General features: G+C 34.2%; 1 long non-coding RNA gene across 1 annotated transcript; it reads left to right on the top strand.

The window, feature by feature from the left end:
* The first annotated feature begins 16948 nt into the window (after positions 1 to 16948).
* Positions 16949 to 19092, top strand: LOC132051175 (uncharacterized). Its single transcript, XR_009413615.1, has 3 exons — positions 16949 to 17001; positions 17107 to 17249; positions 18990 to 19092. It is a non-coding gene; the product is annotated as an uncharacterized LOC132051175 (long non-coding RNA).
* Positions 19093 to 22140: the final 3048 nt, after the last annotated feature.

The raw sequence follows: 22140 nt of genomic DNA, 5'->3' as shown, positions 1-22140 counted from the left end.
CTAAGAAATTTGGGATTGAACTAAAAAAGTTGCATGAATCATTTGAGGTGTCCACCCCAGTCGAGGAATCAGTTACAGCTAGACGTATTTGTAGGGGTTGCCCAGTTTTAGTCTATCACCGCAGAACCATAGCCGACTTAGTAGAGTTGGAGATGGTAGGCTTTGATGTAATCATGGGTATGGATTGGTTCTCTTCATGTTATGTCACAGTAGGCTGTAGAGCCAAAATAGTGAGATTTGATTTTCCTAATGAACTACCCATATAGTGGAAGGGCAATTCAATAGTACCCAGGGGTAGGTTTATTTCCTATCTAATAGCCAGAAAGATGATTTCCAAGGGGTATATTTATCACTTAGTTCGAGTTAGGGAAATAGATGCCCAGACTCCAGCCCTCCAGTCTTTACTAATCGTTAATGAGTTTCCAGAGGTCTTTCCAGAAGATCCTTTCGGAGTCCCTTCTGACAGGGAGATTGACTTTGGAATTGATCTACTTCCCGACACTCAGCCGATATCCATTCCGCCATATAGAATGGCTCCAGCAGAGTTAAAAGAGTTAAAAGCCCAGTTAAAAGATCTCCTTGATAAGGGATTTATTAGGCCTAGTGTTTCACCTTGGGGTGCGCCAGTCTTGTTTGTCCGAAAGAAAAATGGTTCCTTACGCATGTGCATTGACTACCGCCAGTTGAACAAAGTCACCATGAAAAACAAGTATCCTCTCCCCACAATAGATGGCTTATTTGACCAACTTCTGGGTGTCCGGTGTTATTCAAAGATTGACCTCAGATTAGGTTACTATCATTTAAAGGTTAAGGAAGTTGATATTAGATCGCTTTCAGAACCCGTTATGGCTACTTTGAATTTCTTGTTATGTCTTTTGGGTTGACAAATGCGCTAGCTGCTTTAATGGACCTTATGAATAGAGTCTTCAAGCCTTATCTTGATTTATTCGTCATTGTCTGCATTGATGATATTTTGGTATATTCCCGTAGTGAGGCGCAGAACATCTCAGAATAGTGCTGCAAGCACTTCAGGACCGTGAGCTTTATGCTAAATTCTCAAAGTGTGAATTTTGGCTTAAGTCAGTGGCATTTTTAGGCCATGTAATTTCAGTTGAAGGTGTGAAAGTTGATTCTCAGAAGATAGATGCCGTAAAAAATTGACCGAGACCCACTTCAGTTTTTGATATAAGAAATTTCTTGGGTCTGGTAGGCTATTATAGACGTTTCGTAGAGGGATTTTCCTCTAATTCTGCTCTGTTGACTAAGTAGACTCGGAAAAAGGTTAAGTTTCAGTGGTCAGATGCATGTGAGCAAAGCTTTGAAGAGTTGAATAAGAGGTTGACTTCTGCTCCAGTTTTGACGTTGCCAGAGGGAACCGAAGGGTTCATAGTTTATTGTGATGCTTCGGCAATTGGTCTCGGATATGTCTTAATGCAGCATGGTAAGGTGTAAGCTTGTGCATCTCGTCAGCTTAAGACTCATGAAAAGAATTATCCGACTCATGATCTAGAATTGGCAGTCGTGGTTTTTACACTTAAGATATGGCGTCATTATTTGTATGGAGTGCATGTTGATATTTTCACTGATCATAAAAGCATGCAGTATATCTTCAAGCAAAGGGAGCTGAATCTTAGGCAGAGAAGATAGCTTGAATTGCTTAAGGACTATGATGTAGATATTCTCTATCAGCTAGGGAAAGCGAATGTGGTAGCTGATGCTCTTAGTCAGCGTTCCATGGGAAGTTTAGTTCATGTTGAGGCGGATAAAAGAACTATAACTAAGGAAGTTCACCGTTTAGCTAATCTAGGAGTTCGATTCTTGGACTCCGAGGATGGTGGTGTGGTTGATCAGAACATAGCTCATTCCTCCTTAGTGGTTGAAGTTAAAGAGAAGCAGTTTAGTGATCCCTACTTATTACAACTGAAAGAGGGGATTCACAAGTATAAGACAACGGCTTTTGAACAAGGGGTAGATGATGATACCTTGAGGTACTGAGGTAGATTATGTGTTCTAGATGTAGGTGAGCTCAGAGAGCGAATTATGTCAGAAGCTCACAATTTCAGGTATTCATTAATCCAGGTTCCACTAAGATGTATCATGATCTTAAAGAGATCTATTGTGGAACGATATGAAAAAGAATATGGCAGATTTTGTGGCTAAGTGTCCTAATTGTCAGCAAGTGAAGGCCGAACACCAGAGGCCTGGTAGTTTGGCCCAGAATATTGATATTCCTGTTCAGAAATGGGAGATGATAAACATGGACTTCATAATTGGTCTACCTGGTTTATCCCATAGACATGACTCAATATGGGAGATTGTGGACCGACTTACTAAGTCAGCGCACTTCTTGCTAGTTAAGACCACCGATGCAGCAGAAATTATGCCAAGTTGTATATTCTCGAGATCGTCAGATTGTATGAGACCTCATTGTCTATTATTTCAGATCGTGGTGCCCAGTTCACAACGAACTTCAAGAAATCCTTTTAGAAAGGATTGGGTACCAAGATAAACCTCAGCACAACTTTCCACCCTCATTTAGGCGGCCAGGCAAAGCGTACCATTCAGCATCTTCAGGACATGTTGAGAGCATGCGTTCTAGATTTTAAAGGTAATTAGAATGATCACTTGCCTCTCATTGAGTTTGCTTATAATAACAGTTATCATGCTAGTATCAAGATGGCACCGTTTGAAGCTTTGTATGGGCGAAGGTGTACATCACCTATTGGTTGGTTTGAAGTTGGTGAAGCAAAATTGCTAGGACCAAATTTGGTCTATCAGTCTATGGAGAAATTCAAGTTAATTCAGGAGCATTTGAAAACGGCTCAGAGTCTCCAGAAGTCCTATACAGATGTGAGGCGAAGAGACTTAGAGTTTCAAATTGATGATTGGGTATTCCTTAAAGTCTCACCCATGAAGGGTATTATGAGATTTGGGAAGAAAGGGAAGCTTATTCCCCGATGTATTAGACCTTATAGAATCCTGCGAAGGGTTGGTCTAGTAGCTTATGAGCTTGAATTGCCACAAGAGTTGGTTGTTGTTCATCCAGTAGTCCATGTATCTCTGTTCAGGAAGTGTGTGGGAGACCAGTCGTTGGTTATTCCTATTGATACTATAACGATCAAGGATGGTTTGACTATGAAGATATCCCCGTAGCAATCCTTGATCGTCAGGTTTGCAAGTTGAGAGCTAAAGAAGTTTCCTCAATATAGGTTTTATGGAGGAGTCAGAAAGTTGAAGTGGCTACAATAGAAGCTGAATAAGACATAAAATCCAGATATCCCCATTTGTTTGAAGAGCAAGCAGAGAACGCTCAAGGTAACCCTTCCATAGTCCATGTCATGTCTCATGTTTCATGCTCATGTCATGTATCCAGTGCCCATGTTCCATGTCTCAGTAATCATGTTTCCATGTAACCATGTCATGTTAATTCAGTCTCCATGTTTCATGTCATGTTTCCTTCACATTCATGTATTCAAGCCATGTCCAGTCCCAATCTTAACCATGACCCATCATTCGAGGACGAATGATCCCAAGGGGGAGATATTGTAACACCTCGTACCTTTAAACTAAGCCGCGTCTATGACTCAGGGATCCCGGAAGCCAAAAAGGGGAGTTTAAGTGACAAACCAGACTCAATTCTGCAGGTGACATTCGACGGCCAGAGGGACGGACCGTCGATTGGTCGACGGACCGTCAAAATGCACCGTCCCTAGAACCTCATTTTGTAAACTCTCTGGATTTTCTCAAGCTGTTGACAGTACGGTTGAATCGACGGACCGTAAATGATGCACCGTCAAAAATCTGACTCAGACCGTCAAAGCAACTCGACGGACCGTCGAATTTCGTCGGACCGTCAAAGTGCATCGTCAATCTTCCCCGACAGCAAACAGTATAAATACGACACTTCATTCTAAAAAATCAGTTTTCACATATCCCAAGCCCTAGCACGAAGGTTTTCTCTTCCCAACCATCTTCTACATCAAGGTAAGTCCTTTTTGCTTATTTTTAGGCAGTTCTATCATTGTATAATCAATTCCTAAGCGAGCACCACTATTCTTAACATAGGGTTTTCAAACAAACCCATCTCAACGTTCAAAGTTCAAGCTTTTGGAATTCTATATTTCAAGTTTGGAGCAATAACAGGTATGTAGGGTTTCTATCTACGTGTGGGAACATATTTGTTCTTCCCCACGCCATGTTCTTCCACGAAAGTATGAAATTACACCCAAAACTAGGGTTCTAGCTATGTTCATGATAACCCTAAGCACATTTACTACTCCCTCCGTTTCAATTTATATGAACCCATTTGACTGGGCACGACATTTAAGAAAGAGGGAAGAATTTTAAAACTTGTGATTCAAAATAATCCTTGAAAATTTGTGTGGCTGTAAATCATTCATAAAGTGAATTTGTTTCCAAATTAGGAAAGAGGTCATTCATTTTGGCATGGACTAAAAAGGAAATAGGTTCAAACAAATTGAAACAGAGGGAGTATGATATAACATGATTGTACATATAATTCGTTATTGTTTTCTTAATACTCCATTTTGGTTATTGAGAATCCGTCCGTAATTCATAAAAACCCATGCTTTGATTCCATGGGTTCTTAAATACAAGTTATGAACTATTATGCTTAATTTCATGAAAATCCTACATGTATACACGTTTTCATGCAAGTATATTATATAACTATATTCATGTTATAATACAAGTCATTTTATGAAATTCATGGGCTTCTTAGCCAACTATATCCTGTCCACATTTTTGGGAGTTGCACAGTTACCGAGAAGGTTTTATACCTGAAACTACGTTTGCCGGCGTAGGATAAGGATCGCTCCGCTCAGTTAGGACGATTCCTTCATATTGTCCCCATTGAGGTATTCGGATCCATTCATGTCATTTTCATGTCTTGTATCCCAGCAAGGTACAAGATGGCTTAGCTGATCGAGCAGGGACCAGACGCCACGTACTAATGTGGTGGTTTCATGTCGGTTACATTAATGCTCTCCCACAAATATTTTTACTCATGTTATATATATATATATATATATATATATATATATATATATATATATATATATATATATATATATATATATATATATATATATATATATATAAGGTTATTTCCTATGCCATGTTTATTTCATTCAGTTGCTTTACATACCAGTACATTCAATGTACTGATGTCCCTTTTCTATTGCCCGTCGGCCTGTATTTCACGATGCAGGTATGGACTTACAGGACGATGCATCTGCTTAGTAGGAAATTGCACGTATCAGCTGTTGGTGAGCCCCATATTCTTCGGGGTCTTGTCATTATTTACTTTTATGATAGTTATGCAGTTAAGGTATGCTGGGGGCCTTGTCCTAGCAATCATGTTTAGCAGTTCAGACTTATTTAGAGGTTTCATAGACTAGTCAGTTATGTTATGTCAGATATTCAGATTCATTATTATTATGTTTATTCAGACTACTCCGTATTATGATATTATGATATTTTCAGACTTACGATTTATAGTCCCACGCTTTACTTAAATTATGCATGTTCATAGTTTATTCCGCATCAGTTCATGCCCTTGAGTCAGCAAGTCATGTGGTTCACTCGGTCACATGCAGTTAGGCATCAAGTGCCGTGTTACGCCCATGCCATGGTTTGAGGCGTGACATACTTCGGAACAAATAACCAAACAACTAAGTCCCTTAAGGTCTAACAACTCTCATATACCAGAATTAAACCCATAAATACAAGGCATGGATTCATATCTAAAATCAGAAATCCCTTCTTAATCTTGGACTAATATCATTTAAACATTACTAATTCAAATGACATACGAACAATATCTATAAGCTAACACCTATTCATCAAAAGAAGGCTTAAAATAGTTTAAAGTCTAAAACATGACATAACACCCTAAGAATGCTTTTATCACAATCATTCTTTAACCTAACAACATAGATAACATAAACTAAGCATCAAAGCCTAAAACATGAACTAGACCAAACAAATCTAAGCATTTAATAAATCACAACTCCTATCTAAAGCAGACATAACTAAACACATAGGTATGGACAAAAATAAGCAAACTAACACATAATTAAATAAATGACAAAAGGATAGGAATTTTACCTTTTCTCCAAGCAGCCTTTTATTGAGAATGGAATTGAACCTTGTCTCCTTCCACACGATCTCAGCCACAAAGCCAAAAGAAAAAACAATTAAAAAATTTAACTCAAACACTCGAAACTTAAAGGTTTGCAAAATGCTTAACCCTAGGTTGTGGAATGTTTGCTCAAAAGCCTAAAATTTTAGGGATTTCAAGACCTATGCTCATTCAAGCCTTTTTTTTTGAAGTGAAATAAGGTATCCTTTATATAGGAGCATAAAACACCTAAAAATTGGTTCACATCCGATGTGGGAGAAGCGATTTTGTCAAGGATTCATCTTGAATCCATGACATTTGCTACGAACCAATAGAAATTGAGTTTTCAACTCGGCTAAGGGACAAAAGCCATTAATTTGTTGAGGAAATGAAAGGGGAAAAGGAAAAGACTTACAGTGCATTTGGGGTTGAACAAGGTGAGATTGGGCGAGAATTGGTAGAGCAATTAATGCTCTTGTCATTCTTGTCTCTGCTCTACCGTACAAGGACCGTCGTGGGGCCTCGACTTTGCTAATTCCGGCCATGTGAAGTGAGGATTCGAAGAGAGATAAAGGGACAAGGGTTTGAACCCTTGTCTCAATTTGGGACAAATGAAATGAAGGGGTCCTTTGGATGCGTTTAAATGCAGACCTGGGCCGGGTCAGCCATCTTGAGCTGGGCTCGGCTAGTTTGAAAAAGAGAAGGGGAGGGCCCAACATTTAACATATATACACATGTATACAATTATGTATATATGTGTATATATATGTATATAGGGGCCAAAAACATAAAATTTAAATTAATGGTATAATTTTATAAAGTGAAAATTAATTAATCATTTTAATTATGATCAAATTAAAATCAATTAACCAATTAAATCCCTTTAAAGTACGTTCATATACGTATAATGACCATTAATTGCGATTATAATCCAAATTAACATTTAATAAGCAATATACTATTTCAAATATAGCCGTAATTACTTATATAATAGGTTTTTGGTTATTTTAATTGTAACCACAATTAATTACATAATTAACCGTAGCTAATCAATTGTAACCGTTTTAAAGGATAATTACAATTAAAATCAAAATTTACATAATTAAAGGTGAAATTAATTATTTTAATTAATCAATTAAACTTCTTGTTTTAAATGGAGTGAGATAATGTCATATATATTTTAGATATTTATAAATTAGCTCAAATAATTAATTTAATAATTATTTTCACTATTTAAAAATCTTTAAAAATCATATAAGTATCTTTAACAATTATGTGAATTATGCAAAAAAATTCAATTGACTTATAATAATATATCCTAAGATATTTTGCCAAATGAAATAGCAAAATGTTGTCGGAATAATTTATAAAATCATTTTGTTTTCTCATAAATGCATATTTCACTCCGTTTGTATACAAGAAGTAAAAGCAATTAAGTAGAAATATCGGAGGGCCAAAATTAGGTGCCAACAGTAATTAAATTACTATAAGGGTTGTGAGAGTGGGAAAATAGTATCATTCTTGTTTGTCTGGTTCTCCAAAGTTAGGGCAAATTAAAATTGGGCCACCCGTGTCAGAAATTGGAGAGACTCTGTCGCCATTGAAGTGAAAGGGAGATGAGGAGAAGCTGTTGTAATCTAATTCTTGAAAGTATTTCCAACTTCAAACTTGAGAATGACCAAAGACACGGTATCAAAGCGGAAATATGAAGAAAGTGTTAAAACCGGGTTCCACTTTCTTAACTTCATTATTTACTCTTTGTGTTTTTGTGAAAACTAATTTATAAATGTTAGAGTAAATAATCTACTTTGTGATGATCTTGATATGCATCATAATTAGAATAAATTATTTTAATGTGTGTGATTCGTTATTCTTGTATAAAGATCACGTGAAGTTTACTTTCAAGTTATGAGATGATATAAAATATTAGATTGTTTACAAGTACATGTCTATACTTGAAAGTTGATTTATCATTATGAGATCATGAGAATATGATATTTGCATTTAGAAATTTTTTACGGGTTAACGATCTTTCATAAATTTATTGTCTTTTGACAACTTTAAGTTTCATATGTGCATGAAATAGTTAAAATGTGGGGGTGTTTGACTTATGATTAGAAGTCAACATTAGACAATTATTTTTATGCCTTCAAATGGAAAAAGTTGTGTTCTTTCGTGAAGGGGTGTTATTTAAAAATTGTATTCTTTCATGAATACTTGAAAGGTTGTGACTATTCATGAAAAGTTTTATATACACCAAAGTATGTGGTAATTATATTTGTGCTAGTTAATTCGTTCGTATGTTATTGCAAGCAGTGATATGAAGAACATAATAGAAAGAAAGAAATTTCTATGGTATAACAGAAATTAAATATGTGAAATGATGAGGTTTTCTTTCTTCCACATTCAAAATAAAGGATCTTGGACAAAATGATATTATTTTGGGTATCAAGATTAAACGAAATAGTGGGGATAACGTATTGAGTTCATCTCACTACAATGAGAAAGTGCTAAATAAATTTAGTCACTTAAAACATAAAAGAGGTCAATACCCTATTTGATCATAGATCGAATTAACTAATAATGATGGAAGAATTATAGCTTAACTTGTGTAAGCAAGTGAATTATAGCTTAATTTGTGTAAGCAAGCGCTATTGGAAGGACCAGTAGCCGAGTTCTTGGTTTTCTTTAGAAAATTAAAGATTTGATAAACTCTAAGTTTCATTTTATTTTATAAGGATATATCGGTGCGAGTTGGATATCAAGGATGTGAGAAAATAAATTTATCAAATGATATGGGCATTACCTTGGGAGGAGGTGAAATTTCTTGAAATCAAGAAATAGACTTGCAGTAGTAAAGCAAGGAGAGTAGTGCGTGGTTGAGGTCTAAAAATCCATTAATTTTGCAAAGTGTGAGCTCAACTTTGTGATTGTCAAGCCACTTTAACTCGGGCATATAAATATACTATGTGAAATCAATCACATAAATCTTTGACATGATTATGGGAGCCAGTTAATCCAAGAAGGAATTATTTCTCACATATTTGTGGAAAAAAAAATTGGTGATCCAATTACTAAAACACTTATAAGGAAGTTGGTGAAAACCAACCAACCTCGAGTTGATTAAATTAAAACTCCTTAATTAGATCCATCAATAATGGTAACCCTACCTGATATTATTAAATCAATAGTTGTGGGTTCAAAGGGTAACAACAAGTTATTGATACGTGAATGTTTCAGTACTTAAGTAAGAGATATACTAGTACTGGTTGTCACAGATAAGGGGGTTGAGTTCTTATACTCTTAATGAGGTTCAGTTCTAGGAATAGGTGTCTCAAATGTGACAAAGACACTGCAAGAACTTCACCTATATGAACATAAAAGTGGTGCCGCTTCGATTTAGATGTGGAGTTATTCTCATTAATGTTCATGAATTTTGGAAATCACATGGCATAAAAGTGCTAAGCATGCTTGAGTCGAAAGCAGGAACGAAATGTTTATGTGTATAGTGCCACCAATGTTATCACAAGGAAGAAGATGTTCAATGCTATTATGCTACATGGGATTTCGATTTCATCTTGTGATGCTATACTAAGGTAATGTTCAAATCGAAAGATACATTACTCTACGCATAAATATTATTTGGTTTTTAAGTCTTGATTTATATTTAAATAAGTTGGGGATTGTTGGGATTTTATTTAAATATAAATCAAAATTAAAGTGTTTTAAAAGAAAAGGTGTCTTTTAAATGAAAGGGTGTGTCCTTTCAATCTTGGGTTATCACCAATTCTATTTAAAGCCAACTACTTTTAATCCAACGTAATTTTTTGTTTCTTTTCAGAGAAAACCTTTTTCTTCTACAACAAAATCCTGCACTTCAAAATTAGAAAAGTTCTTGCTTTCCTAAGACGGATTTTTTCAATGTTTGCTCAGTGCAGATTTCCAAAAGGCTTGTCATATCCACTAAAACTATTTGCGTACAACCTCATAGCAATTTCGCAGAGGAGAGGGAATAAATATCGATTTTAGAAAAGCGTTTCACACGTGTTTCAAGCCTCCAATCCTGTGTTTGTTATTCATATTGCCAAACTTCATCTTTGTGTTCTTCTTCATATAACTTATGTGTTTTTGGTATAATATTTTCCATTCTGTGTTTTTGGTATAATATTTTCCAACACACTTTTGGTAAAAAAGTTGTACGCACGCCCTAAGGTTGTACGTTTCATTCACCTAGCTGTAGTATAAGAGAGAACTATGAGATGAGATTCAACATGCTTTTGCCAGTTTAGCCCACTCCAACATAGCACCAACTTGAGAAATTTCTTGTCCAGCATATAGGGATGGCATACTGTTATCGGTACATCCATGTTTTCTATTATGTCTTTAAATTCTAATCCAAAGACGGCAACTGGTTTTTGACAGATAATAGCATGATATAAATGACTTGAAGTGCCTCTGTATACATCACATCGATATATTTCTTATTCGACTCAAACAGACCTAAGATTTGAAATTCGTTAGTGCACTAATATCTTTAATGTAAACATGTTAGGTGATTAGCTATTTTGATAAATAGCCGGTGATAATTCAGGTAGAAAACACAAACACCAGATAGTTCAGGTAGAAATCTCACAAAAAAGTGATACTTGAGGTATGTTCTTGACTATTATCTCTAATGAAAACATACTAAAACGAAACTCATTTTTACCACAAGCTTTTAATAATACGGTGGTGATCTGCTATTTCTCATTATGCGCGACTATATTAGGTACTGGTCCCCGAGAAGAACAAGTATTCTATGACTCAATCATCCAAAACTTGGAGATCAACAAAACCAATTCCATTAGGCTTGTGAAATATCATATGTTGGTTTAACATATGTGTAACTGAGTTTGTTTATTATGATTCATACCTACGTTTTTATAAAACGTACTCCCTCCGTTCCAATTTATGTGACATTCTTTCCTTTTTATCAGTTGCAAAAAGAATTACATCTTTCAATAATTTAACTTCAAACTTCTCATTTTATCTTTAGTGAAATGACTTACAACCACTGAAATTTCTATTACTTATTTTAAATCACAAGTTTCAAAAGTTTTCTCTTTCTCTTAAATTTCATGTGTAGTCAAATACTTTCGCATAAATTGAGATAATATATTATTTGTATGCATTCATTGTCAAATACTCCCTCCATCCCATAATAAGTGTCAGCTTAGCCGAAAACACGCATATTAAGAAACAAATAATGCAATGTGAAGTTTACTAAATTACCCCTATATAATAAAAATAAATTACTTTTTCCTCTTGATTGGAGCATGCACAAGTAGTAATCCCTTTGACATTGGAATCCAACAATACCAAGTTATTATCTTTTTCAATCATCATTTAGATATTACTTTAACTTGTCAGTTTTTGTTTAAGGGTAGAATTGAAAAAAGCTAGTCAATTTATGTCTTGGTTTCTTAAGGTAACGCTTATTATAGGATAATTTTTTTTCGCTAAAGTGACACTTATTATGGGATGGAGGGAGTACCATTGTGTAATGATTTAAAAAGTATAAGTAAAATAAAGATAATTGGATAAGTTTGTCATCTAGTGGTTGTAGTTTAGTGGTGAGAATTCCACGTTGTGGCCGTGGAGACCTCGGCTTGACTCCCAGCAGCCACAAAATGCTTTTCTGGCTCTTCAGCTTTTCATTTTCATTTTGGGTTTCATCCCATATTGATTAGGCCCACCAATTTGGGCCTCATAATCAAAATAACCCAATTTAAGTAAAGGGAAAATGACACAAATGGCCGGTGGGGTGAAACTAATCCCACCCTCTAACCCAAATTATACCTACTAAACTAATTCCATCCATTAGCCAAAATTTAAATAAAATAATTTTCAAATAAAAACCTAAACACAAAAATGTTTGAGGTGATTTTTATATATAATATGTGTCATTTGTGTATAAAATATGTATTAGTACCTATCTGTAATGTATAAAATATGAATCACTAAGTTATGTATCATTTTTGTATATAATATGTATCATTTGTGTATATAATATGTATCGGACGGTCTTATCTGTATAGAATAGAAAATTGTATCATTTTTGTATATAATATGTATCATTTGTGTATATAATGTGTATCAGCACAGTGCAACTGCCCTGTATAGAATAGAAAATTGTATCATTTTTTATAATATGTATCATTTTTTGTATATAAAGTGTATATATAATTCCAGCATGTGTATATAAACTGTATCAGTCTTGTATAGAAAGTGTACCATACGTATAAAAAATGTATAATAGAAACCGTATCATTGTGGTATATAATATGTATCACTATTGTATATGTAAAAAAAAATATCATATCATTATTGTATAATATGTGAATAATAAATGTATAATTAACGTATAATTTATGTAAAATAAATGTATGATTAATTCCATCATATGTATATAAATTGTATAATTCTTGTATATAAAGTGTATATATAATTCCAATATATGTATATATACTGTAGCACCCCTTAGTCGCCACGAAAATTCTTTTTTTTTTTTAAGCGCTTGGGTTGTTGGGCCGGTCAGTTTTGGCATTATTTTGGGCCGACCGGCCATTTTTTGGCATTATTTTGGGCCAAACGGACACCTAGTGGAATTAAGCATAAACAGTGGTTAAATGTGGGATTAGTTTGGCTGAGTGGACACACAGTGTCCTTTTCCCTTAAGTAAACTTCACGTTGTTGTTTACTGAGTATTGCATCAAAAAGCAAAAATGATGAAGTTTTCTTGCGTCATACTTCAAGTGTAGCGTTGGAAAGTTCAAGAAACAGTACTTTCAGACAATCAGAGAAGAGTAACTTACGTAAATGTATCCTTAGGCCAATTAGTTTCTCAAACACGACCAGAGTATACACTATCTATACATTTCGGTTGTATATGTTGTGTATAGATATGTATATTATATGTATATTTAGTATAAACTATACACGACCTAATTTAAGTAAACTTTACGTTGTTGTTTACTGGTTGTTGCATCAAAAAGCAAAAAAGATGAAATTTATTGCATCATAGTTCAAGTTAGGTTTGGAAAGTTCAAGAAACAATACATGACAATCAGAGAAGAGAAACTTACGTAAATGTAACCTTCGGCCAACTATTTTGTCAAACATGGCCTTTGGTTGTATATGTTGTGTATAGGTATGTATATTATATGTATACTTAGTATAAACTATACACTACTTATACGCTCTGTACATATTTGGTAAAGTAGATGACTGAATGGTATTTGGCTGTAATTTTCCCATTAGAGAATCAGATACGTTATGATTCTAGCAATAACATCAATTTAATACATTGAAAGTCTTGTTTCCCCAAATTTTCCGGAGGAAGCTTGAATACAAATCAATGAGTGAAAAGATAAAAATGTGTGCTATGAAGTTAGGAATTACTATGAGGTATTTCTGTCTTCTGTACAATCACATCTATATCCTTGGGTTTATCATTTATCGATAAGATAAGTAGTGATAGGATCAAATTTAAAATAATCCCTTAGAAATATTATTTGCATACTTTACCCAAAAAAAAAAGAAGAAAAAAAAACTGAAGGGGATATTGATGTAATTTGAAGCAGTTTAGTGATTTGCATCAGCAGAAAATATATAGTAAGAAACCTATATCGTATTATGATGTATACTAACATATTGAAGTTGGAGGTGGTGGAAGTTGGAAGGAGTAATATTAACATGTCGCAGGATTTCTAACAGGGAGTACAAATTTTCACTAATTCTACTATATAATAAGTGTGAGCCCATGGACGACCAAGGGCAAATCCGTCATTTAGCTCAAGGGCAAAGAGATATTTAGCTTTTCTCAACATAAAAATTCCAGAAGAATCTTTCCACTTTCTTTTATCTTTTGTTCCAACTATGGAGAAAATGGGTTGGACTTCGACTTCTCTTTTCTCCAAACTTTCAACGACTTGCTCTTCGACTTCATCTTCTGTTGGATGTGCAATTTTAGGTCGTTTTTGGTCTCAATCTTTGCCCTAATCAGATTTTTCAATTTCATAGCTAATGTTATTCTACCTAACTCTCTCTTCGGTGTTCGTCGAATTCATTTCATTCCATTTGTTTCTCAATTTCGTCCTTAATCTCTTGCGAATGCGCTTTTTTGCCTGGATTAATACTACTTTAATTGACTTTTCTATATAGGAAATATCTCATAGAGATTTTATAGATTCAAAATTTAGTCGGGTGTAGTCTGCAACAACCAATGATGGGTTTTCTTTTTCGGATTTTATGGTAGTGATATGTGTGTGATTTATTTATTATATTTGTTTCAATTTTGTTTTCATGCCATTTATAGCATTTGGAATTTGGAACATACATTTTCACATTAAGAGCTCGGCTATTTTCCTTAACATTCAACAAGCTAGACACGTATAAAGCTTACATATCAAACCAAGAAAGATTCTGGTTTTGTTTGCATACCTCCTCTGGACCTCTGGTGGTTGTATTCTCTTATGTTTCTCTTTGTTCTTGATTCGCTTGATGTTACTTCTATGCATAACTGAGGTGTTTCATGGGGCAATTTGTTTTAATTTATAATTTTATGCAGGATTTTGGGATTTGAACTTAGGTTTTGAAATTGGGGGTTTCTATGTGTTTACAACTGCAAGATTTGAATCTTAGACGTGAATATTGATGATTCCATACGAGCCGGCGGGGATTAGATACGAATGTAGTCGATTATCCAATTTTTTGGGATTTAACTAGATAAGTCCTTTTCCCTTATGGATATGATTATAATCAACTATGCATGTCTCTTAGTTTCTTTTTGAGTTTCAAAGAGATAGAACTATGAGCGTGGAACTCATTCGGAACTTCACTAGATAGCTTCACTCATCAACATGGATAGCTACGGACAAGTAGGGAAAGGGATAACTTCTTAGTGTTTCTTGATTTTTCGGCCATGCATTTGTTATTTTACGTTAGAAACACCAATTGAACCTCCATATTGCAATTAGTCCTTATGAACGTTGTTTGGTGAAAATTTAATACATGAGCCATTACCAAATATAATGCTCTCAATTTTTTTATTTCATAGGTCTTTGAAAGTGGAAATTGCTCGTGCATTGTGGGGAAAAAGGGACAATGCTTCAACTATAAGAGGTAATTTCTATACTCTTTTATTATGATGTTATGTGTTTATTTACGATGTTAAATTGTTGTACTTTATATTTTTATGCATATTGTATAGATGTGTCTACTTTAGAAATAAATTAAATGCTAGCTTAAGATTACAAAATTTAGACTTTAATATACAAATATTATGAAACGTATTCGTGTGATTCAATATAGTTATTTCGATTTTGTCTTTCATTCCATTTTAGCGTTCTGAGGAGCTAAATTTATGGATGTTGAGTCTAGCCATGTGCTCTATTTGGAAGGAGTCACTATTGCGAAGAAACATTGTCTAAGGAAGCCTAGCCTACTATCCCAAAAGGAGGAGGGGAGACGAGAAGAATGTGAATGCGAAAAGGAAAGGTAAAAGTTCCGAGCTCTGCTGGTTGGTGAGTCTTCAGGATCTCTTTGGATTTACTTTCTTTATCATTTATCTGTTCAAGTAATGTTATTCTTGAGATACCTTGATGAAATTTCTGTTAAGGAGCTATTGTGGTAAGAAATTTTGGTGTTAGCATGTCTATTAAGGTACCCTAATGAAAATGTTTGGTAAATGTTTGTTGTTATGTCGCGTGTTTATTAGACCATAATGCCATGATGAGAGCCTATTTGTTTACCACAAGGGGTAATCTACAAGGAGGTTAATTACATAAAGATAATACGTAATTAACCTTATACAAGTTACGTCGCCTCGAGTGGTTTTGCTTTGTTTGTGTGAATAAGGTTGTTCTCAGATTTTTTTCTTTACCATTCTCACCGGAGGAGGTTTATTGTAAATGAGTGTGTTTTCATGTCGGTTTTCTTCAAAAATTCTGTTGAATGAGATATATTTATCACACATTCACGATTAACCCTTCAGGCATAACACTTATGTTCAAAATGAGCTCACAGGATGTCCGAGGAGAATAGAAAGGTTTGTGTATTATTAGTTGCATCAAAGTTCAGGGAAGTGAATACTAAGTTATGCTGTAAAATTATGAGGAAAGGACTAAGAGAAATTATAGAGAAAAGAGATTCCATTAGTGAAATGACCAAAGTGTTCAGAAGAAACATTTATCGCACCGATTTGATAGTCAATGTATCAAGCATCATAAAAGGCGAGAGGTGCGGGTGAATGTAGCCAGGGTCAGAAGTATAAAAGTTTCTATGTCGTACTTCCCTAATGATTCACAAAAGAAGAGCCTCTTAGACTTTTAGGCGTTTTGAGTTTTTAAAGTACATTTCTGCTATTTTCCAAAATATTCACCTTTTTATTTTTTATTTTTAACGCTAAGTGCATTGCAAAAAGGCATGAAGAATTGAAATGGTAATGTCGATTTTTAGCCGATACTAGATATATAAACCTCCGTAAGGACTCTTTAGATTTTCTTTTCTTAGTTTGGGCTTAGCAAATAACCTATCACATTATCGCTGAATTCATGGGCCATTTCACAAAATGAATGTGATAATAATTTTGTGTGAGTGTTCTGTCTAATAAAATAACTGGTAATAATCGCTTTGATAATCAATCTTTGTTTTAGAATTATGGAGCTTCTTGATAGTGTTTCTACCCAAACTCAAATTCTACTCTGCGCATCATCGCCGAGCATAAAGAGAAAATTTATCGATGTATTCGTGCCTTACCGCAGAGAAGAAAATCTAAAACTATAGATTGGCTGCAACGATGTCACTTTCTGCATTCACAGGTTTGTGTGTCTCTCTTTTGAGAAACATCATGAGGTACATCGTACATCTACAAAAAAAATTTATGTCGTGTTCTTAATTTTATTGGTTTCATTGACACAACAAAGACAGGGAAAGAACTAAAAGAGGACAAAGCTTGGTTTGCTTTTCAGTAAATGCTGGTAGACTTACAAACTATGGCCCGTGAAAGAGGTTGATGTGAAGAACCATTGGAGTGATTTATGTAACGACATCAAGTTAGCCACAAAAGGTGAGTTATAGAAGGATAATTCTATCTTATACGCATGGATGTACGAAAATAGATAGATCGGTGTATATGTAGTTCTATATTATTTTTATTACTGATCAGTGACGCCTTTTCAATTTTTGGCACTAATTAATTACTGCAAATCGATATGCCCATGCAAAAATCTGTTGTATCAAGCTTGTTCTTGGTTACTGGTTGATCTATGTGCATGTGCAAGTTTTCCTTCTTTATTTGTAGATGCAAGTTTTGAAATATATGCCTAGATGCATGTTTTTGGTTCTACAAAAATCAAAATGGTATTTGATATGAAAATGGGTCCTTTACAGTCTTATTGAGGGTGAAATTGGTGTTTAGCAATACAATCTATTTTGGGGGATAAATAACCATCAGAGTAGGTTAGCGTCGGAAGAAATTGAAATACATTCGTTTGGAAATGATGAAAAAAATATTCTTTCTTTTCAATAGCACCCAATGACTTTAATATTAATCATTGGGAACAAAGAAGTCCCAATTGTTCAGTGATGCAAAAAAAAAGTACTTCCTAAGATGAACACCCCCTAGGTTTCGAAATCTATGAAGTGGTCGGTGGTGTACCAACAAAAAAGCTTGCAATGGTGTTGGCCATACGGTAAGAAGAGCTTTGTAGGTGTCGAAACTATGGGATGGTATTGGCCATAATAGGAGTATTCCTAATATTGATGTAGGTGATTTCCGTCCTTTAAGAAGTGTAGCAGAAGACTTCCCGAGAAATTGTTACGGGGTTTCTATTTGGTGGTTTTCTCTTGTGCATATGCATTAAATGGACGTTGTTGTGGTTAAAGAAATTTGCTTATATTGACTAGCGAGGTCGCAAAAATAATTTTGTCCTCCTAAATAGAGAGCTGTTACCCTTTTGAAAGAAATCATAGTGAGTGGGAAAGCGGGAAGTATCTTCAATTGTTTCGACTTATGTACGGAGGATCTTTACAATGTCCTTTTAAGACATCGTCGGTCCGTTGATCGTTGATCTAGGTGTAAGGAAGCGACTTGAAATACTTTAGCGGTCATAGTAGTTCCAGAAGAATTTAAGATTGTGCCTAAAGTAATCAAGAAGTTGGAAATTTCATCTTTATGCAAGAATATGAAGGCAGGTAAATTTTGGATGAACTCTAAGGATACTGCCTGAAAAATCAAGTATATGTATATTACTAATTTAGATCTCCTCCATTTTTTGTTCTTTTCGACGTCGAATAATACTTGCATAGCTTTGTGATTTGGCAACGTGACACACAATTTTTATGGAGCCAAATCTAATTTGACCTCCATTTTTAGTTCAAGAGATTTAGTTATGCCTGACACACAATTTTTATGGAGCCAAATCCTTTTGACAGAGATTTAGTTATGCCTACACTCAAATTGAGAAAGGCACAACTGCTTGACCATTATAAGGCAGTTTAACTCGAAAATGTATCCTCTAATTTGTAACAATAGTTGTTATTATTTCTTTGTCTCACTACCTCTCTTCCGAATAGTAACTACCGTGTTATAATTTTGAAGTCAAAATAGGTAAGAAACCGATCGAATGAAATGTATTAAAGCCAGCTTTCTGTATTTTAGAGCTTTCACCACATATAAATTACTACTCCCACCATCCCAATTTAAGCGATACTCTTTACTTTTTCGTCAATCCTAAAAAGAATGGCACCTTTCTATATTTAGTAACAATTTAACTTTGAACTTCCCATATCAACAATTATTTTGTAGGGAAATAAAGTATCTACTCAGCTTGCTTCTGACTTTTTGTCGTGTACATAGACGTTTCAATGACCTCAAAAGTCATGGAACAAAGGTAAGAAAATTTACACTGTGACCTAATTTAAGCTCAGATTTTGCAAGTTAAACTAATGCTTTTTTGACAAGATAATGTCATCTTGCGGAATGTCGGTTCTGTGTTCTAATTGCGATTGACCTATTTTTCTTCGATTGACCGGTAAGCTCTCATCTCGATTTAGTTTCTTCGGTGTTTGCTTGTACGTGAATGACTTATTTCTCGAAAATCATGTGCAAAGCTGAATTTATTTACAATTGTTGCATATATAAGGGTTATAAAAGCAAACCGAAACTATTGGACTTTTCTAAGGCACCTTTAGATTTGACTTTTGTTTGCGAGGTAGCTTTTTCCTTATAAGAGATGGAGCACATGTGGATGATGAGGAGCACAAGAAAGGATGCAGGGTGCTTGAACAAGCTTTAGATGAGCCTAGCATTAGTTGATGCTTGTAAGACAATGCTCGGATGTAAAACCACCTGGTGTCATTAGCCACTTAAGATATTCAAGGCATACTCCCTAAATACGTGTGCTCAAATTTGTGAAGTTGGCTGCTCCTGATGCTTCTTTAGTTCCTTGGTAATTTTTTTGTTAGATTAACTTTCGGATGGATTCAATGATACTCATTTATGGAAGAAGAGTGGAGCAGGCTCTTTAGCTTCCAAATTTATCTTAGGAGTTTGGATTGGAGAGTTGATCTCCTAAGTCAGCTTCTTAAAACATTCTTCGAGGCTATATTGACAAAGAAAATTCTTTCTTACTTTATAGCCCGCATGTCCATCGTTACACATGTACATTGTTACTTTTGCAGAAACAAACTTCTAATTTTAGTATAGCTCGTGTCTCCCATCTTTATATTCTATCAAAATTAAACTGACGGAAACAAACAATAATTTGGGCACAGGCCCGTGCCTTGCACGGGCACACCCCATCTAGTTTTCTACTATGTAGAAAAGTGAAGAACTACGACGACCAAGGGCAATTTCATCTATTTAAAAAAAAATCCAGCTTAGAGCAGTTGTACACTGTGCAGTGACAATATTCAATTCGCGAAAAAACCAGACAACTTAGATATAATTGCTGGTGTACCCCAACTAAGTCAGGGAACTCCAATGACATGTCACTATCAAGGTGCAGTGATTGTCGTGTGTGTGTGTCATCACGTTGGAGCAAGAATGTAGGCCCCATATTTAAAAAAAATAAAAAAACAAAACAAAACAAAAAATCAAGACCATTCAATTTCTTTATCCTTTCTTTCACAAAATTAGCGTGATACCCCATTTAATTAGTATATTTTGTTACTTTCCGTTGAAGTAAACAAAAAGTACTTAATAAAAGAAATTCCTCTATTTCAGTTTAGTGTCTTAATTTGAATAAGCATAAAATTTAAAATCATGTAATCCTGAATTAAAGATTGTGTAGGAAAATAATATACTTGAATTGAAATGGGGGAATTTTTTTAAAAGTTAAATGGAAATCATATTTGAAGTTTGTCTCATTTATACATGTGGATTTCATTTATATATATGAACTAAAATAAGTTTGATTTATTTTTCCTACATACCAAATTAAAATTTGATATAAAGAATAAGTATATTTTGGGTCCAATTTTCAACACCAACAATAAAATCTTTTTACATTTCGAAATATTAATAAATTCCACGAACATACTATATTGACAAATTTGAATTTCCACAAGCTTTATGTTCATAGCAAAACGAAATAACCTTTTTATTATTAATTTTATATGTAACTATAAATCGTAAACAAATGGAACTTTATTATAAATTTAAAGTTAAAATTAAAATTCAGATAGAAATGTTAAAAAATACGCTTTATGAGTTGAAACTATATATAATATTATTCATTACATACATAAATGATACAAATACTTTTAATTATGTATCATTTTATCACGATCGAAAAACTAAAAACAAATATTGTATCATGCTAACAGTTTCTACTATTTGTTGACACTACACAAAGTTACACACTTAGTTTTGTTTGATAATGAGTTATACTTTTTAGTTATAAATTGAACTACTGAGCAAGAAACTGAAACGATTGGTCGCAGGACAATAACACTTGATAGTTCATCCGTATGAAGATATAAATGCAACTTCTGAACAAGAAATTGGAAGGAATGATCTTCAGGACAACAACACATAATGGCTCATCCTCATGAATTTATATAATTGCACAATGGTAAAGAGCAGTTTGAATGTTAGATTCCAATTGATTTATATTTAAAAAAGATGTTATCATAATTAATATTTAACAATACTTGACAAAATTGTAGGATTAAGTTACATTATCACTTAAATTATTCAAAAGTTTTGCTTAGGACCAATAAATTATTGGTCAAAATATCTACACAAATTTTGTGAACTTTTAATACCTTCATTTTTCTTTTAATTTTCCTTAAATTGGCATAATATCAATAGAAAAATTAAATTTGCTCTTTATGTAATTGATTTGAAGTTCCTAATCAATCATATTGGGCCCGTGCATCCACGGGCTTCAGGTTATCTAGTATAAACATAATAACTAACATAATCACGTCAACATTTCCTAAGAATATAATGACATCGCCATATTGTAGATGGTTCTTACTACAATATCACCGGAAAAAGAGGAATAGGGAGTGGTTCTAGAAGCCATACAAGTAGGTGGCTGGATACTTAGTTTTTAAACATCTTATCATTACTTCCAATATCCGAGCGGAACTACTTGCATTGTTACATGGACTATAACTTGCCAAGGACGTAAACATCGTATCATTGCAGATTGAATCTCACTCTCAAGTATTATCCTCTATGCTTAACGGAGTAAATGTTAGCAAAATAGGAAGACAGAATTGAAGAAGAAAGGCTTTGACGTGATACCACTGTCCTTAAAGAAATATTGCTCCTATATTCTTTAGGGGAATACAAACAATTTGCGATTTAACAAAGTCAAGATATCTGTTAAATTTTCTTATGCTACTCCAAAGTCAAGCATTATATTTATAGAAATTGAGAGATGACTTTTCAGAATAGTCATGTCCTTTCACAAATAGTCGTGTCTATTCCATTTAAGACCTTCTAA

This window comes from Lycium ferocissimum, chromosome 3 (genome assembly GCF_029784015.1).
Source record: "Lycium ferocissimum isolate CSIRO_LF1 chromosome 3, AGI_CSIRO_Lferr_CH_V1, whole genome shotgun sequence".
Lineage (NCBI taxonomy): Eukaryota > Viridiplantae > Streptophyta > Magnoliopsida > Solanales > Solanaceae > Lycium > Lycium ferocissimum.
The sequence above is the reverse complement of the archived record's forward strand: the minus strand, read 5'-3'. Positions and strand labels throughout refer to the sequence as shown.